This window comes from Loxodonta africana, chromosome 4, assembly GCF_030014295.1.
Source record: "Loxodonta africana isolate mLoxAfr1 chromosome 4, mLoxAfr1.hap2, whole genome shotgun sequence".
NCBI lineage: Eukaryota > Metazoa > Chordata > Mammalia > Proboscidea > Elephantidae > Loxodonta > Loxodonta africana.
Window position 1 is genome coordinate 192,397,227 of NC_087345.1, and position 7,987 is coordinate 192,405,213.

The 7,987-nt window shown below is 41.9% G+C and overlaps 1 protein-coding gene across 1 annotated transcript in view; it reads left to right on the forward strand.

The window, feature by feature from the left end:
• Nucleotides 1-6,284, forward strand: part of LOC135231342 (paired mesoderm homeobox protein 2B-like) — a 58,134-nt gene extending 51,850 nt beyond the window's left edge. The window contains exon 7 of the mRNA XM_064285201.1: nucleotides 1,351-6,284. The gene's annotated coding sequence lies outside the window, so the exon portion shown is untranslated. The remainder of the gene's footprint in view (nucleotides 1-1,350) is intronic.
• Nucleotides 6,285-7,987: the final 1,703 nt, after the last annotated feature.

A 7,987-nucleotide genomic window follows, 5' to 3' on the forward strand; every position in this document is an offset into this window, starting at 1 on the left:
GTTAATCTAGACTATTTTTTAGTTTTAGGAAGACTTCAGGAGATTTTTTTTGGTTTAAGGTTTAAAGATTATCTCAGAGCATTAGTTTCAGGGATTCATTCAGCCTCCATGGCTCCAGAAAGTCTGGATTCCATGAGAATTTTAAATTCTTTTCTGCATTTTAAATTTTAAAGTCTTTGCTGCTAACCAAAAGGTCAGCGGTTCAAATCTACCAGGCACTCCTTGGAAACCGTATGGGGCAGTTCTACTCTGTCCTATAGGGTCACTATGAGTCGGAATCGACTCAACAGCAACGGGGTTTTTTTTTTTTTTTTTTTCTGCATTTACCCTGTTTTGATCAGGATTCTTCTATAGACTCTTTGCTCAAAATGTTCAGTCATAGTAGCTGGGCACCATCCAGTTCTTATGGTCTTATGGCAACCAAAAAAAAACCCGATGCCCTCAAGTCTATTCTGACTGATAGCAACCCTGTAGGACAGAGTAGAACTGCCTCATAGGGTTTCCAGGGAGTGGCTGGTAGATTTCAACTGCCAGCCTTTTTGGTTAGCAGCTGAGCTCTTAACCACTGCCCCACCAGTTATTCATGGAGGCAATTAGCAACACATTCCATATCTCCTCCTGTTCCTCATTCTCCTTCTTCCTCTGTTGCTCCAGGCAAATAGAGACCAATTATTGTGCCTTGGATGACCACTTGCAAGCTTTTAAGAACCCAGGCACTATGCAAGGAACCAGGAGGTAGAAAAGAAGCATTAAACATGTTATTAGGGCAATAAACTGGGATGCCGTGTGAAACTGCAACTGATGATGACCCAGTATATGCAGAGTAAAACTGTTCTCCACAGGGTTTTCAAGACTGTGACCTTTCTGAGGCAGATCATCAGGCCTGTCCTTCGAGGTACCTCTAAGTGGGTTCGAACTGCCAGTCTTTCAGCTAGCAGTCAAGCACTTAATCGTTTGCACCACCCAGGGACTCCTGAGACATCGTACCCACTGTTTTTAATGACCTCAGGAGATGGTGAAGTTTACCTCTCTGGGTAATCTCTCTGGCATTAACCAGAATTTTTTTTTTTCTTTAGCTTTAAGGCCGTACAACCCACCATATATTGGGCCACCTCACAGGAAACTGATCAAGAGAACAGGAGACATTCAATGATGAGAGTTCTCTTTCTTGGTGTTTCAGGAGAACTAGAAAGAGTCACAGCCTTTCCTTAATGTTGATGTATTTATTGAGGAGGAAAGAAATTATGTAACAGGGAAGTGTGGGGCACTGTTTGAGAACTTGGTCTTATCTGGCTAGTTATGGAACATTCTTATGCCTTGTTGTTTAAGGATTTCTTTGTTATTTTTCAGGATTTGTTTTTAGGAAGACAGGAGGAAAGGAAGACATCTCAGGATCCCATTTCGAGGGTCCTTTGGCTACATTTCCGCTGTCAGAACATTTTCTCCAAGATTCCTGGGCCAGACACCTGGATTTCCAGATGGGTTTTGTAGTCAAGGAGATTTTTATAGAGGGGAGGTATTTCAGTTATGTAGAAAAGTTCAGTTATCTAAAGAATTTATTTTATAAAATACCACAAAACTTTGTGACTTAAAACAACAGCAATTTATTACTTTTCATGATTTTGTGGACTGACTAGTATCAGCTGGGTGGTTTTGTTCCACATGGTGTAGCTGAGGTCACTCATGGGCTACATTTAGCTGGAAGCCCGGCTGGGACTAGGACATCTAAGGTGGCCTCTCATTCTCTAATACCTCTCACCATTTGGTAATCTAGCCCAAGTTTCTTCATACCATGGCATTTAGCTTCCAAGAAGGAACATTTCAAGAGGACAAGCCCCAAGATGCAAGCACTAATCAAGCCTCTGGTGGCATCGTTTTGCTAATGTCTCATCGGCCAAAGCAAGTCACATGATCAAGTCCAGAGTCAGTGTGGGAGGAGGCTACACAAGGGTGCAAGCACCAGGAGGTTTTGTTCACTAGAGGCCACCACTGTAACAATTTACCACAAGTGAGCAGGGCAATTTTGCACACCAGGTCTCCTCAATTGTCAGTGCTTAGGTATGGATGCGTAACCTAAGATCTGGTCCTTGACTTTGCAATTCCAGAAACTCTATGTGATTAGGGGTTCATGCTTAGCCCCATGCTTTTATCTGAAATTGCCTCTCATCATCACTTGAAGACGTGAATTTAGGTTGTCATAGTTTTATCTCAGGACTCTGTTTTCTTGGCCACAGATGGTTGAACCAGAGTGGACACCTGACCTATGATTCTGTTGGCTGAGCTGGCCCAGTTGGACTTTCTCCTATGACTTTGGAATGGGAATACTGAGAGACTAAGACCCAAACTGGTGAAGAGATTATAGAAGATCTAGATACTCTAAAATGAGTTTGGAAATATATCTTAACTCCTGAGATGACTTGAAAATGAGACTGCTAAACCATAGTTTAAGTGGTTAAGTGCTATAGCTGCCAACGAAAAGGTCGGCAGTTCGAAACCGCCAGGTGCTCCTTGGAAACTCTATGGGGCAGTTCTACTCTGTCCTCTAGGGTCACTATGAGTCAGAATCGACTCGACGGCAGTGGTTTTAAACCATAGTTATAAAGAGATTGGCTGCTAACCAAAAGGTTGCCAGTTTGAATCCACCAGCTGCTTCTTGGAAACCCTATGGGCAGTTCTACTTTGTCCTATAGGGTCGCTATGAGTTGGAATCAACATGGTGGCAACGGGTATTCACTAGTGGATGTATGTTTCTGCTCATTCTCTTATGCTCCATGACAATATCTAGCTGCAAAGGAGGCTGGGAAATGTAATCTTTAGCTGAGTAGCCATGCACCCAACTACTATGAAAGAAGGAGAAAATATATTTTAGTGAAGACTTAGCTGCTGCCTCCTTCCCCCCTACCCTCTCCCCATGCAGCATATAGTGTTCAATTCATGGTTACCTTTCAGGAGGGAGAAAGACAAGAGTGTATTCAGAGGGAGTAAACAGGATGATGAAGGCCTTAAAATCAGGCCATAAGCAGATTGGTTGAACACTTGGGGATTGTTATATTGAATATTTAGGAAATGAAATGGCTGCCTTTGAATGTTTTATGTGCAAAAAGAGATAAAGGCTATTCTCTACAGCCTCCAGGAGTAAATATAAGATAATGAGAGGAAGCTAACCAGTAACCAGTTGCCATCAAGTCAGTTCTTGACTTGTGGCTCAGAGAAATATATTTATGTTCATTAAAAGAAAAGAAGATTCTAGCAGAGTTGTCCAGAATGATTTACACCTCAGGTACATTTTGAACTAGAAGAGACAAAAAAAAAAAAAAAAGTTTATTGAGTACCTATTATGTGCTCGACACTATTGAGGCACTTTCACAGATTTGTTGCATCCAACTCTGAGAGTCTATTGCAGCTCCACATACTTTTCTCCAAACCCTATTTTTTGTGACTCACTGACAAGCCTACAAAGACCATATATGAGTTAAATTTGTGGGGTAGAACATCCTAGGATAAACCCTGGAGGGTGTTGTGTATGTTCAAGTTGTGAGTTCTGTGGTAGATGGAGAAGTTGGCCAGGGTGCGGAAAGAAGGAAGCATATCACTTAGTTATTTTCTGATTTTCAGCGGCAACCTGAGGTCTTCCAGAAGGGGTTATATAGTCCTGACCAGCACAGCTTTGTGGCGGCCCTCCTGTCTGCCATATTATCACACTGGTGAGCCCAGAGAGTGCTGCCAAGAAGTATGAGAGGGCTGCTTTGAAAGCTCTGTCCAATGTACGAATATCCAGTGTCTTCCACATAGCTCCTGTGGGTACTGGTGGGAGACAAGATACCTTTCTTGATATGAGTTCCTGGTGGTTTACTGGAGTCAACAAGAGTGTTTTGTTATTCCTTGTACTTCTGGATCCAAAGTTCTAAGGGAACAGAGGGGCCCCCAAATCTGCAATTGACATAAACAAATTAAAGTGACAGAGTAACAGGAAATGGGCCAGGGCGCAGAAACAAAGATGTTCACCAGAACCATGGGGCAGGGTATCAGAAACTAGCCCACAAACTTCTTTAAAGTTGTCTCTCAGAAGCAGCCAGATGAAACAAGCCCCCAGAGACATGCCCCCAGAGACACAAGACACGCGTAGAACATTGACCTGTGACTGCTGTGTGACCTTTCACCAGGGGCAGCGAAGGGTGCAGCTGCAGCTGGGTATCGAACTCAGGGAGTGAGAGACTGTGCAGGCATGACACCCCATAATAAGTCCTACTGTGAATCCCAGAGGCCTATGGACAGGAGCCATCTTAGAAAGCAGCTGCGCGTGCACCTTAGGTAGCCTATCCCCACCCAAAACCGGCTAGTTGCCAGAAAACCCCACCTATGCCCCTGAATAAACATGAATCTTTTTCCTGCTCAAGTATTTTTAAAAGCCCTTGAAGTCCTTCGTTCCGTGAGACGGGGATAAGCGTTGCCTAGGCCTTCCTTATCTCTGCTTGCAAGCCTCTTCAATAAAGCTTTGCTGGTGTGCCTTACCTGCTCATTCTTGACCAGCGAGAGGCAAAAACCTTATTTAATTAAAGGCATAGAGACTCTGGCAACAGTTCTGAATCTCCTAAATATTTCTACTTGTTTGTCTTTGATTGAACACTCACCTCGGTCAATCCTAAGCTCTAATATTATGCTGGTCTACCAGGATGGACACTAAGTGACAAAGTTTTAGGAAGAGACCCTAAAACTTTAAACCTCCTTGAAGCTTGTTATAAACTTCAGTGTTTATGTGCCCACAAGTAAGAATTTCCACACTTCCCTGGGAAGTTGGGGAAGAGCTAAGAGATTGAAGTAGAAATGTATTTGGACATAAAAATATTTTAGTCAAGCTGTGAAGAAGCTGCACAGGGGATGATTTGAGGCCCCTGGAGCCATCAAGTAGCATGATGGTGACAATACTGTTTGGAGAACAAGGGTGTCCTTTGTGAACAGTTCTTCACACTTACCCACACTCCACCTTCCAGCCCTGTCTCTGTGTCTTTTAAATCTAGTACTTCAGATTTGGTTAGATGATAATAGACGCTTGTCATGCCCAAGTGAAAGGTTCCAGAGGGAGGTTGGAAGGGTCTTATAACCCTGAGGAAGAAAGGGGATGTTTACAGTCCAGTTGAACCTATCCATCTAAAGAGCTTTAGGCAGCTTCCTCCCAGTTGGCCTAATGGAAAGCACACTTCATCACAGCAAGTGACAGTTTTGTCTCAAAAAAAACACAGAAGGTAGACTCAAATGAAAAAGGCATATTCTTTCAATTCACTTCCTAAGGCCCTCTTACCTTTTGTCTTTAGCCTACTTGTAATAAGTGCTATCAAATTAGCCAAGAATGACTCTATCTGAGCATCCAAGAGTAGGGGCCTGTCTACAGAAATTAGTGCCTATGGCAATTAGTTTTAAATGGCTGAATGATCTCTCACAGCTGGCAGTGGAAACTTCGATGGCCAATAGAAACTGCTCATTAGAGCCCCTCCTCAAGCTGCACTGAGGGTACACACCCTACTTGCCATACCTTAGTTACACCTCTGTCAAGAGGAGTGAAACCAAAGAGATTGTGAGTATGATGTCATTTCTCCTCATAAGGATTATTTCCTTGTTCTAGATTGCAAAAAGTGAAATTATTATGTTAAAAGATATGAACATTGTTAAGGACCTTGATACGTGTTGCTGAACTGCCTTCTTGAAAAGTAGTACCAGATCATGACACTGAACTCAAGTTCCTTATAGACCCACTGGTGTCTTTGGACAATTTCTCATAGTACCTTAGCATTGTGTGTTTCTAAAGCTAACAAAAGAAAACAGTTATACTATATTCCTGAATCTTAACACCAGCTCCCATTCTTACAATTTAACCCTAACATTGATACTTAGAACTCTTTGCCCTACTCACTCTAGGGACTGAGTGTACTTCAAAAATTAATATTAGAATAAGTCCTTATATGTAAAGCTCTCATTCCAGGATTATACCAGCCTGAATATATACCCACTACACCAGCCATACTCTTGACATGAACTTAGCACATCAACTGGCAGCATTTTGTTTTTGGAAAAAATAAAGACATGTTCCTGAGGAATCTCAGGGTGCCTCCTACATGTACTTTTTAAAATGTGCTTGTCATTAAAGTATTTGCATTGTGTGTAGTCCCTTGATGCGGAAATAGACAAAGGAAAAAAGGAGACTTTGTTATTCATTGCTGTATTTCAGCACCAAGAACAATGCGGGGCACATAGTAGAAGCTCAATAAATATTTGTTAAATGAGTGAAATTTTCCTTCTTTTGTTGAGAAGTTGTCTCATGGGGCATTTGGATGGTCTAAGGGTCATAAAAAGGATGCCTTTGGGGTTTCTTCCTCATCCACTTTTCAGGGAATCAGCCATCCATTTGATACCAGCTCTGCAGTCCCAGAAATCTTGTTTATATAACATGATGTAGCCTTGCTATAGATGATTGACTCAGATATACTTTCTCTTATTTTGGAATTGCACTAAGAGATTTCTATTTGTGACTGTACTGGTCTTTGGAAAGACCTTTCAGGAAAACTGGGAGTGAAATCATGGTCTCCTCTAGGTGGAGATGGAGAGCAGAGAAAGGCCATTTGCAGAAAGAGACAACAGAAAGAAGAGTAAAGGCGAAGTACAGTAAAAATGAGCTTAGATTCCACTGTGTACCCACTAGAGTTGCTAAAATGAGGACAGACAATACCAACTGTTGGTAAAAATATGGAGCAACTGGAACTCACTGCTAGTTGAAATGTAAAATGGTACAACTACTTTGGAAAACAGTTCAGCAGTTTCTTACAAAGTTAAACACACACTTGCCATATAACCCAGAAACCCTACTCCGTGTATATTCACAACATACAGATTTCCTCCGAGATGTGCTGGAATGTTCCCTGAAGCACCATTTTAAATAGTCCCAAATGGGAAACAATTCAAATGCCCAACATTAGTAGCCTGAATGACTAAATTGTGGTATATTCACAGAATGGAATGCTCCACAGCGGTAAGAATGAATGAATTACTGTGACATATGGATGACATTAATGAATCTCATAAGTAAAATGCTGAATGAAGAAGGTCAGTGTAAAAAAATTAATGTGTGCTTTTAGATGTCAGGACTGTGGCTAGCCTTGGGGAATGAGTGGAGGAGTGGAAGTTTCTGAGGTGCTGGCAATGCTCTGTTTCTTGATCTGGTGCTGGTTACATTGCTGTGTTTAGTTTGTGAAAATTTATTGAGCAGTGTACTTATGACATACACTTTTAAAAAAAGACATGCACTTTACGTATTCATATTTCAGTAAAAAGATTTAGGAAAAATTTTTTAATCTGAAATTTTAAAAATAGTCTAGAAACAGATGAATGCCTGCTAATGTTAGCAGCATTCCTTAGATTCCATGAGAAACCTGTACTGTTGTTTAAAATTCCTTTTCTGGATGTAAGGTATCTTGTCTGGGTTTCTTCAGCCTGGGTATCTAGCCATTAATTCCCAAGCCTCTTCCACTGGACAGAAGCTCTCCTAGTGACATAGATTTTTGGCCCACAAATATCCCTTTCCCCTCCCCCATCCTGGCCATCTTCGAAAGTAGATGAATCTGTTCTCTGCAGGAAATTAAGTACATATTCATCAAATTGTCTAAGATTGCAGATGTTTAGTCTCAACTAACTCACCAAATCCTCATCTTCCCCAGAAAGGAAGCAGCATTTCATATTTGCCTGGGATGAAAGATGGAGAATGCTGGCAGCCAGATCACCAGCCAACACAGTCTTGGGACACACAGTCTGGGATGGCTTATAGTCCGCCGAGACACTACGGGTTGTGGTTAAAACTGTGCTCAGAAGTTTGGTGATTTGTCCGCCAGTTCAGTCCCCTAGATGGTTTCCTGAGAAAACAGAAGCAAACTCAGTCCGGTTACTCCCACACAACTTCAAAAGGACAAACACCTAGCCCATGAAGTGGAGGTTATGGAGC